This window comes from Tenebrio molitor, chromosome 5, assembly GCF_963966145.1.
Source record: "Tenebrio molitor chromosome 5, icTenMoli1.1, whole genome shotgun sequence".
Lineage (NCBI taxonomy): Eukaryota > Metazoa > Arthropoda > Insecta > Coleoptera > Tenebrionidae > Tenebrio > Tenebrio molitor.
Window position 1 is genome coordinate 1 of NC_091050.1, and position 11,822 is coordinate 11,822.

Sequence of the window (11,822 nt, forward strand, 5' to 3'; positions counted from 1 at the left end):
CTCGGCCACTCTGCGATCGGTCTGATGGGAAAAAGTTTTGCGACTGCTTCCCTTCGTTCTTCCAGGCTGAGCGGTGTTTTCTTCTGGAATTTCCCAGTCGCGATACGGTATCCCTTGCCCCACGGGTCATTTTCAACACTTTCCTGCAACTTTTCCCACGCTTTGGCCTTTGCCGCTCGGATCTCCTTCTTTAGTCGTTTTCTCGCCTGGGCTGAAACTCTTTCCATATTGCCGATTATGTCCTCTTGCTGCCGCTGCGTGGCGCTTCTGCGAGCCTTGGCTAGACGTCTTCTTTTGCTCAGGTAGTCTCTACGTCTGAATGCCACCTCGCCGGTCCACCAGAAAACGGCTCTCATCGTATTCCGGAGGCACCCCCTTTTTGGAAGAATTCTGTCGCACATTTCCTCGACCCGATGTTGAATTTCGAATGCAGAAGGCGAGCTGAGTTCGCCGAGTCCCATCACCATTTGCTCAGCCAGTTTATCCTTTTTATTCTCGGCCCATCGCCATCCATGTGCAGGACATCCGGCCTGCGTTGCGATGTGGCGTTCAGCAATCTCGAACTCGATGGGCATGTGGTCGCTGGTCGTGGAACCGGCCTCCATGACGTGCCAGCCGTGCACGCGCCTGGCGACATCGGGTGAGCAGAAAGTGACGTCTAACACCGACGTGCTTCCTCCCCTCTCGAACGTGGGCTCTCCTCGATTCATGGCGACCAGGTTCGTCGCTGCGGCCCAGTCCGCCAACATGCGCCCCTTGGCGTCTTCCACCGCAGAACCCCACATGAAAGCCTTGGCATTAAAGTCCCCGGCTACAATCACCGGTCCTCCTTGCGTCCGCACGCAGCTTGCAAGGTCGTCCAGGTGCCTCTCAAACTCCCCTGTGGTGATGTTGGGGGAGATGTAGCAGCTGAACACAGTGTAGGATGTCACTTGGGCCCAAACAAAGCCTCTGCCCTTCCCCCATTTCCTCATTGAGGTACCCCTCAACATGATGGCAGCGTCCTCCGAGTCGTCCACTAGCCATCCCGGTGTCCTTACTCGCCTGATGTTGGGCTCGCTCATTAGCAGAACCGAGGTGCCTCGCTCTCTCGTAAGTTGGTCGACGAGCCAGTGGACGGCTCGGCTCCTGTTGGCATTTAGCTGCAGGAACCTCATGCTACGGCTTTCCGAGGTCTCCTGCTCTCTCTCGTTGCCTCCATTGCCTTTCTATATTCTGGACAAGCTACCCGATCTCCGCGGTGGCCAGCCACTCCACAGTTATGGCACCAGGGATCGTTCTCACAATCCCTGGCTAGATGCCCTTCTTTCCCGCATCGAAAACAGGATCCTGCGGCAACCCTCTTCTCTGCGGCACACCTACTTGCCAAATGCCCAAACCGTAGGCATTGGAAGCATCTCATCGGCACCATCCTCTCCTGTACGCGACACTGATTCCAGCCGATTCTGACGCGTCCCACCTCCAAAAGCCGATCGGCCTCGACATCCGGAAGATGCAAGGTTGCCATACCCGCCATCCCTCCTTGCGGCTTCTTCAGGTCGCTGATTTGTATTTGTTCACCCATCCCATTTGGGCCGATAACCGCGCCGATCGCCGTCCGAATCTCATTTTCGGTCACTGTGCGATCGAGGTCCCTCATCACCAATTGTCTGGTGGCGACGACTTCCGCTGTGACCATTTCTCCCATGGCATCTAACACAGCTTTCCTTAATTTGGGAGCAGCTGTGCCCCGCGCAGGTGCTAATTTGACGGAAATGCGTCCGTTCTCAGCGCCCGTAAGCGATTTCACTTTGACATCAACTTTCGAGATGTCTACCCTCGCCTTCATTTGTCTGATGACATCGTCGACCTTTGCGCTTTTGTCCTTGGCCTTGACGACCAGCACTTCCGCCTTGGGTCCGCGCGTCTTCGGGTACTGCCACCTGTCCCCTTCATTCGTGGCTCCCCCCGTGGACGGAGCCTCGTTTTCTCGCGTTTTTTGAGCGGACGTCATTTTCGACGCGTACGTCGGGACGTATAGCTCCACCTGCACGCCGCTTCTCGCCGTCAGACACTCTAGCATCTTCCGTTGGATGAGCTCATCCGTCCCTTCTAGGCGTGCCATCGCCAATTGTCTCCTTCCCAGACGCTCCGCCTCTCGTACGAGTGCCCGTAAGTGCCGGTATGCCGCCTCGAGTGGAGATTCCCCTTCTTGAGTGTTCAGGGTGCGGCGGAAGATATAACGTTCGTTGACGATATTTCCTCCCGTCTTTCTCGGTACCGCGGTACTGAGCACTATATGAGGGACCCGGTTGGCCTCCCAGTCGGTCTCATCCAGCTCCCCGATTTCTGGAAACCTCTCAGCAAAGAGGCGAGCGATGCCCTTCTCCATTTTCCGGTCTTCCTCCGTCACCATTACGGCGAGATCGGACTTTCTCGCGGCCTGCAGCGGATTGCCATGAGCCCGCCTTGTCCTGTAGAAAAGAGTCTCGGGCCACTCCTTTTCTGCCAGTTCAGCAAAGCTTTGGAAGGAGGTAACCTTCTCTATCTCCCCAGGTTGCACTTCCTTGTCCACCCTTTCCCCGCATTTTCGGCACAGATTTGTTGTTTCTCTGGCCTCAACGCTACCTTCCACTCGCTGGATTACGTCCTCTGTCACGAGGTTGGTGACCATACTGCGTAATACAGCCACCTTGTCCGCCAGTTCTGCGTTCGGGAAGTTTGCTGCTCCAGTCATCTTCTCGAGATCATTTACTTGTTCCCTAAGCTGGGTAAGGAGTTCCCTTGCCTTTACCTTCAGGCGGTCCCCACGCCTCGGCTCTCTTTCCTCCTCTTCATCATCCTCTTCGTCTAATCGCCTCTTTTTTGTGGAACGAGCTGACGTACTATCCCACTCAAGGTCAAAACAGCCACAGTGCAGACCTACCGGCGTTCCGGGTGCTGTCGACGTTTCCGGTCCTGTTGTAGACGGTGCTACATCTGATTCCGCGTTTGCCTTCTCTATATTTAGCTTGAGCGGCTTCCTTTCCATCTTAGGGTTGGTCTTTGGACTGCCGTGAATCATCTTCATTACGAATTCTTCGCTTTCGCTTGTCCCAGGGGCCCTTTTTGGGATTTTTTTTACAGGTGCTGCGCGCCCGCTACCGGGCGAGTCTACCTTGCCGGTTCCTTGTTGTTTGCTTTCAGGTTTCTTTTTCAAATTTTTAATCTTGTCCATATTATTCCCACGAGAAGGGTCGAAACAAAAGTCACCCCCCCGGGTGACGCCCATTCCGAGGGGGAAGGCTTTGATACTGCGGGGTGCGCCAGGTGCCCCGAAGGTTTTTACGACTTCGCTGTCGGTTGTTTTATGGAGGTTGCCTCCTCGCGGGCCGGCCGTTTAAGGCAAGCCCCCCGGCCGCGAGTCCTCACACGACGTACCCCTGCCACGCTCGCAAGGGTTGTTGAGGTGTGAGCCGCGGTTACGGTGTGTAACGATTAGTCCGCGTTCGACCAACCGTAGCTCGGATCTCCCCCGGGTTCGCCAGTTCCCGTGCCACGACTTTCGTGGTGGATCCTGAGGGTTGAGCCGTCCTTTGTTTTTCGCCGGTCCGCTCGAGCCTTGCCGGCATGGGTGACCCTGCCAGGAGCGCGAAGCTCCCGCCGGCATCGCCCCGAGCCTCACTCCGGTTACTTAAGCCCCTCCACCAACGACAAGGTCTCACGGCTCCTTGGAGGGGGACCTGACCTGACCTGACCTGACCTGACCTGACCTGACCTGACCTGACCTGACCTGACCTGACCTGACCTGACCTGACCTGACCTGACCTGACCTGACCTGACCTGACCTGACCTGACCTGACCTGACCTGACCTGACCTGACCTGACCTGACCTGACCTGACCTGACCTGACCTGACCTGACCTGACCTGACCTGACCTGACCTGACCTGACCTGACCTGACCTGACCTGACCTGACCTGACCTGACCTGACCTGACCTGACCTGACCTGACCTGACCTGACCTGACCTGACCTGACCTGACCTGACCTGACCTGACCTGACCTGACCTGACCTGACCTTTTTTTTTTTTTTTTTTTTTTTTTTTTTTCGGGAGGAGGGGAAATACATTACGTACAACCCCCAGGACACCAAGTTGCCCTGGGGAGTGTGGGACTCCTCGCCATGGTGGTCGGGGCGAGTCTACCCACTAAAACCCCTCCTCGTATCCTCTCCTAAGTACCCGGGATCGCTCTCGCATTTCATCAGGTACTTAGTGTTTTATATTCAGCGGTCGTTTGCCTCACGCTTTCTTTCTTCATCCTCCTTTCCTCGAAGCACCGCCATCGTGAACTCCGCTGTGGCATCCCAGTCGGCTTGGGATCGAAGCAGAATCTCTACAAAGTTTTCGTTTGTTGGCCATTCTGCAGTCTTCCGCATGAGAAGCAGTCTCTCACGGTCCCACCTTTCGCACACGAACAGCGTGTGCTCGGGGTCATCGCGGTCTCCGCAGAACCAGCAGCCGTCGGTTTCTTCCTTTCCGATTTTAAGGAGGAAGGATGCGAAGCACCCGTGGCCTGACAGTGCCTGGGTTAGGTAGTAGGTCAGCTGCCCATGTCCTCGTTCGATCCAAGTCGCGATCTCTGGCAGGAGTTTTCTCGTCCAACTCCCCTTGTCGGTGGTTTGCCATCTCGCCTGCCATTTTCGTAGCTGCCTCTTTTTAGCTTCCTCCTTGGAGCAGAGTTGTCGGTGGAGGAGCACCCTCCCCTCGGCCTGTAGATCAGCGGGCAGGACCCCCGTTAATACTTGTAGGGCCTCAGCCGACACTGTGCGGTAAGCGCTGGCTACCCTCACCAGAACCCTTCTCTGGACCCTGTTGAGCGTTTCGACGTTCTTTTTGTATTTGAGGCCGTCGGCCCACCCTGCCGCCCCGTATAGGAGTCGACTGTGTACGACCGCTGAGAGGAGTTTTCTTCGGCTGCTACCTGGCCCTTTCATATTGGGCATGATCCTTCCCAACACGGCCACCATCTTTTCCGCCTTTGCAGCTACTTCTTCCACGTGGGGAACAAAGGTCATGGCCCTATCCATTCGTACCCCGAGGTACTTAAGTGATGTTGCTGGTAAAATCTCCTCACCACCAATTTGAAATTTTACGTTTCCGGGTCTCCTTTTTCCTACCAGCAGGACGGCTTCCGTTTTTTGGACAGCTAGCTTCAAACCTGCTTCCTCCATCCAACCTACGACCCTCTCCAGGGCATAGTTTGCCAAACTCATTAGTTCTTGTTCGGTTTTCGCCGTCACCAGAACAGCTAGATCGTCCGCAAAGGCGATCAGCCTTAGGCCCTCCGGCAATTCTAGTTCAAGCACCCCATCGTACAGCACGTTCCATAGCGTGGGTCCTAGCACCGATCCCTGGGGAACCCCACACGACACCCCGATCGTGGTTTGTTCATCGACCTCTAGGCTTCTATCCGTTAAGTAACTTTGTATCAGGCTAATGAGGTACTCGCTGGTGTTTCTCTTCCTTAGAGCCTCCACTATCCCAGCCCAGGGGGCCGTGTTAAAAGCGTTCTCTACGTCCAGGGTGATAAGAGCACAATAATCTTTTCTCCCCCAGCTACCCGCATTCGCATATCTTGCCACCTTTAGGACCTCCTCGATCGCGTGCTGCGTCGAGAGTCCCTCGCGAAAACCGTATTGGGCGTCACTCAGGCCTCCCTTCTCCTCGAGCTCGTCCGCCAGTCGTGCTCTGATCAGGTGTTCCATCAACTTCCCCAGGCAGTCCAGAAGGCAAATCGGCCTGAACTTTCGTTTACCTTGGCAGTCTGCCTTTCCTTTAGAGATCAGTGCCAGCTTAGCCCTCTTCCACTCGATAGGGAACATTCGCTCTCGCAGGCAGCTGTTTGCAATCTGTAAGATGACATCCGGTACGGCTCTTACGGTCGCTTTTACGATCTCCGCAGAGAAACCGTCAGGTCCGGGAGCCTTCTTTGGGCGGAGTTTGTTTGCCGCCGCCTCGATCTCTTTCAGATCGAATTCTGCGACCTCTTCGAGTGGCTGCCTTATCCACACGGGTAAGGGAGTATTCGGGAAGAGTTTCTGAACCGCTTCTCGTGTCTCGGCGCCAGTTGGCGGTGTTTCTCTGGCGAATTTCCCCATGGCGGCCTTGTATCCGGTCCCCCATGGATTTTCGTCCACGTCTTCGACCAGTTTTTTCCATGCCTTCTCCTTGCTCTTGAGGATTTGATGTTTCAAATCCTTCCGCGCCTTTCTATATTTCTCAGCGGCCAGCTCTCTGTTTCTCTCGTTTCCCTTTGCCCTCATCATCGCTCTTCTTAGTGTGACACAGGCGGCTCGAGTGTTTGCTATTTCGGGCGTCCACCAGTATGCCGGTTTTCGCCCGTTTTTGCCACAGTTTTTCTTTTTCAGCACAGAGTTGCATGCGTGATTGATAGTTTTGGTTAGTGCCGCTACCGAAATCTCGCGGATGTGGCCCACTCTTTTTCCCAGTTCCCTGGCGAAAGCTTCTTCTGACTCTTCTTTCCAAAACCATCCTGCACTTGTTTTGTTTTTTCCTTCTTTCTCGCTTGACCCGACTATTTCATACGTAATGAGCCGGTGATCGCTCAAAGTCTCTGTGTCTTCCACTTTCCAATTTTGTATTCTCGGTGCCAACCCGCTGGTGGCACATGTGATGTCGATGACTGACTGCCCTCGTGCTCCCACAAACGTCGCTTTTTCGCCTAAATTTTGTGCAAACATGTTGTTTGCAGAAAGAAGGTCTGCTAATGCGGCCCCCCTGTTGTCTTCCACCCCTGATCCCCAAATCGGCGATTTGGCATTCAAGTCTCCAGCGACGAGTACATCCAGCCTTGCATGTCTGATGCAGTTTTCCAAGCGCCCCAGATACTTCTTGAATTCCTCGATGCCGATGTTCGGTGACGCGTATCCACTGACTATTCTCACACCATCGATTTCGACCCAGACGTACCCCTTTCCTCTTCCAGAGTTCTCCACCTTCTGCTTTCTGTTTAGGACTTTGATGGCCGCGTCCCGGTATGTGTCCACATACCATCCCCCTTTGTCCATCCGTTTTTTGTTGGGTTCGCTGGCTATGAGTACGTCCGCCTTGGGTTCCGACTCCATAACAAGATCGTGTGCAGCGCTGCTTCTATTTAAGTTTAACTGCATTATTTTGAGAACGATCGTGAAACCTCCCCCTCTGAGGCCACTCGGTTTTGGTCCCGTTCGTTCATCACTTCTTTCTGGCGGGCATCCGAAGTGCCCGCCTCCTTCTCGTTTTTTGGAGGGTTTCTTAACCCTTCCTCGTTCACGAGACTCATCGGTATCGCAACTTCGTCCCTTGATTTCGCTGAACCCTGTCTTTCTTCGTCTGCCTTCTCTTGTTGGGCTATCGTCGCTTTCGGGCAATTTTCACCGCCGGATATATGTCCCTCCAGATTGCAGAACAGACAGTACGGTCTGTTCCTGCAACCTGAAGCTTTGTGCCCTTCCTCGGCGCATTGGTGGCAAAGATTTTCCCGGTCCATCCCTTTACATTCTTTCTTCTTGTGTCCGCTATGCCAGCACCTTGGGCATCTCGAACTGTCCCAGGAGACCTGGTTTGGCCTGTTATGTTCTGATCCATCCTTGCTTGACCTGGCCGATCTCGCCTTCTTGCGTTGGGCTGTTAGGGCCGCCCTAAATTTTGTGCACCCGCCCTCTCCTGCACGGTGACCGACCTCTTGGCAAAGAGGACATTCCAAGTTATTTTGGCATTCCTTTGCCAGGTGTCCCACTTTGCCACATTTGTAACAGGCATTTCTCCTGTCGGGACCCTTACACCCCACAGTTTTATGGTCAAACGCCCAGCACCTGCGGCATTTTTCAGTCTCTACTCTCCTCTCAGCCCTGCACCTGACCGCACCGATCCTTAGGTATCCTTCCGCTAGGATGCTTTCGGCATCCTCCTTCCGAAGGACGATAGTGACCGCCTGTGTGTCATTTCGATTTGGCCGCAGGTCACTGACCTTCCACGTTTTGTCCTTTGCATCCCCCAGCCTTACCTTCAGGGCTTCGATTACTTCCCCTTTATTAGTGGTTGCGTCTAAGCCCCTAACGTGTAGTACTTCCGTTCCAGAGTCCGATCTCGCCCTCCTCACCGCGAGATCGCCTGCTGCCTGTTTTATGGCTTTCTCGAGCTCCTCGATTGTCTCGTCATCTTTGTCAAGGGTAATCAGCAGGTTTCCATCTCTGGTGCTCCGCATTGTGTGGATTGAGCTCCTCGCAGGATCGCCTGTAATCGCAGTTTTAACACTGCTCAGCACATCTTTATACTGCGTCCCTTTCTTTTCAACGATCAGCGCATATGTCTTCTTTTCTCTTTTCCCCTCCTTTTTTGTGGATGTTTTTTCACTGCCCGATGGTTTTTGGTAATTTACGTCGATCGACATCTCGACGTCTATCATCGCACACTCTAGTGTCTTCCTCCATAGTTCGCCCTGTCCGTTCAGAACTGTTAGTACTGCATGTTTTTGGCCGGTGTTAGTTATCGTATCCACAACCTTCCGTGCTGCCTTCAACGCTTCGTCCCAAGCCTCCTTCCCTGTGAGTTTGTGGTCCATCCCCACGAGACACCTCATCCTAATTTCTTCAAGCTTTTCGTCTCCGTTCAGCATATAAGTCACGCTCTTTGAACCAATAATGTTCCCATTTTTGAGGCGCTCTTCCTCAATTACTTTTTTCAGGCCCATGTGTGTTTCCCCCAATTTCTTTAAGACCTCATCTGTTTTAGCAGCTTTGTTGTCGGCCACAAAGAACACCAATGGGTCTGCCCATTGCTTCAATGGGTGGAGATGCACAGCCTTCGTCTTTAAGAACACATCCTCGGGCCATTTCCTCTTGGCTGTTTCAAACAGGTCCAGAGCGCTTTTCGGATTCTTTATGCGCTGTCTTAAAAGTTCCACTTCGTCGTCTTTTTGTTCCCACACTGTGGTCTGTGTGGCGCAATCTTTTTTATTGACATTGTCGTCCTCTCGTTTCCCCTCCGTGGTCTGCATGGCGCAGTCTTTTTTATTGGCATTGTCGTCCTCTCGTTTTCCCTCCGTGGTCTGCGTAGCACAGTCTTTTTGGTTCACTTTTTTCTCAGTCTGCACGTCCGCCTTCGAACTTTCGGCTTCTTGTAGGGATTCCTCCTCACTGTCCTGTGGCGTGTTGCCCACTCGCAGCTGCGCTACCAGGCTTACGAGACTCTCCACCACGGTTTTTAGGTCTTTTCTGGGATGGTAGGTATCTTTCACAATTTTACTCAACTTTCCAACCTGGGCAACCAAACGGTCCGTGACCCTCTTATTAAAGTTTCCTGCTCGGTCCTCGTTTGGACTCGGGCTCGCCGCTGCTTTTCGCTTTTTTATCGGACGTTCCTGCATTTTTGGCGTGAGGAACGTGGTCGTCTCCTGCTTGGAGCTTTGGAATGCTTTTGTCTTTCCCGCCGTCGTCGTTGGAGTCTCCGGTGCTATTTGGCCGGTCACGCTGGTGTATTCCCCGACCTTGTACTTGGACCTGCCCACCGCATCGTCCCACTTCAGATTAACACATCCGCTATTTTGTCCGGGTGATGGCAGCCCTGGCGATGCCGGTTCCGAGTGGGATCCTCCCGTTTTGGTCAGGCCTAAGTTGAGGGATAACTTTCGAGGTAAGTTCCTACCGAGAGTCTTTTCGACTTCTAATACTAAAAGACCTGGCATTTTTGCCACCGCCATTTCTCTTTCTTGTTTATCTTCAGTCACCTCTTTCTTAGCCAAGTCATTTGTTTCAAAACTTTCTTCATTTTCCAGTTGGTTTTTCTTAGAATCCATATTTATTCCCACGAATACGGGACGAAAGGAGGTCACTCCCAGGGTGACGCCCATCCCTGGGAGAAGGCATTCATACTGCGAGGTGCGCCAGGTGCCCCGCAGGTTTTAGCGACTTCGCTGTCGGTTATTTTATGGAGGTTGTCTCCTCGCGGGCCGGCCGATTAAGGCAAGCCCCCCGGCCGCGAGTCCTCACACGACGTACCCCTACCACGCTAGCAAGGGTTGTTGAGGTGTGAGCCGCGGTTACGGTTTGTCACGATTAGTCCGCGTTCGACCAACCGTAGCTCGGATCTCCCCCGGGTTCGCCAGTTCCCGTGCCACGACTTTCGTGGTGGATCCTGAGGGTTGAGCCGTCCTTTGTTTTTCGCCGGTCCGCTCGACCCTTGCCGGCATGGGTGACCCTGCCAGGAGCGCGAAGCTCCCGCCGGCATCGCCCCGAGCATCACTCCGGTTACTTAAGCCCCTCCACCAACGACAAGGTCTCACGGCTCCTTGGAGGGGACCTGACCTGACCTGACCTGACCTGACCTGACCTGACCTGACCTGACCTGACCTGACCTGACCTGACCTGACCTGACCTGACCTGACCTGACCTGACCTTTTTTTTTTTTTTTTTTTTTTTTTTTTTTTTTTTTTTCGGGAGGAGGGGAAATACATTACGTACAACCCCCAGGACACCAAGTTGCCCTGGGGAGTGTGGGACTCCTCGCCATGGTGGTCGGGGCGAGACTACCCACTAAAACCCCTCCTCGAATTCTCTCCCGGGCGCCCGGAACTGCGATAGCATTACTTCAGACGCCCAGTGTGTGCTTAGCGAACGGTGCGCTCGCGCTGCCTCTCCGTATCCTCCTTAGCTTTAAGAATCTTGCTGACGTACTTGACGATAACTTCCCAGTCCTCTTTCGACCGCAGGAGAATGGCCACAAAGTTTTCTTTCGTTGGCCATTCCGTCGTTTCTCTCATGACCTGCAGCCTTTCGTAGTCCCATCTTTCGCACCTAAAGAGGGTGTGTTCAACGTCATCCACCTCTGCGTCACAGTACCAGCACTTCGGGCTATTTTCTTTCCCTATCTTATTTAGAAAAGCCGCAAAGCAGCCATGTCCCGTCAGGGCCTGGGTTATATGGTATTCCAGCTCTCCATGGTTCCTCCCTGTCCATTCAGCTATCCTCGGCAGGAGCTGCCTGGTCCAACTTCCCTTCTCAGTTGTTTCCCATCGGGTCTGCCATTTTTGCAGTTGCCTCTCCTTCAGCTGGTCTCTGGTAATACACTGCCGACGGAGGAGCGCCCGTCCTTCGGCTTGTATGTCCACGGGCAAGACCCCCGTTATGACTTGCAATGCCTCAGTGGACACTGAACGATACGCACTGACTATCCTGATCAGGGCTCTTCGCTGGACTCGATTCAGTATCTCGACGCTCCTCTTCTGTTTCAGGGCGTCCGCCCATCCCTCTGCACCATACAGGAGTCTGCTGTGGACAACTGCCGACAGGAGCCTTCTTCTACTGCTACTGGCGCCCTTCAGGTTCGGCATGATTCGACTCAGTGAGGCCACCATCCTTTCAGCCTTCACTGCTACCTCTTCCAGGTGAGGGACAAACGTCATGGACTGGTCCACCCGTACTCCCAGGTACCTAACGGATTCCTTCGGTTGGATTTCCTCTCCGCCGACGGTGAATTTGACTTTTCTTGGTCTCCTCCTCCCGACCAACAAGACCGCTTCGGTCTTTTGGGTGGCCAGCCGCAGTCCCGTCCGCTTCATCCATTCGGCAACCATCGATAGCGCCCGGTCTACACAGTCGACAAGGCTTTCCTCTGTTCTCGCCGTGCCCACGATTGCTAAGTCATCGGCGAAGGCCACTAGTCTAACTCCCACCGGAACCCCCAAACTGAGCACTCCATCATACATGATGTTCCACAGAACCGGCCCAAGTACCGACCCCTGTGGGACACCACACACCACATCTACCCTCTCTCGATCAGTGACCACGAGCCCCCGCTCGGTAA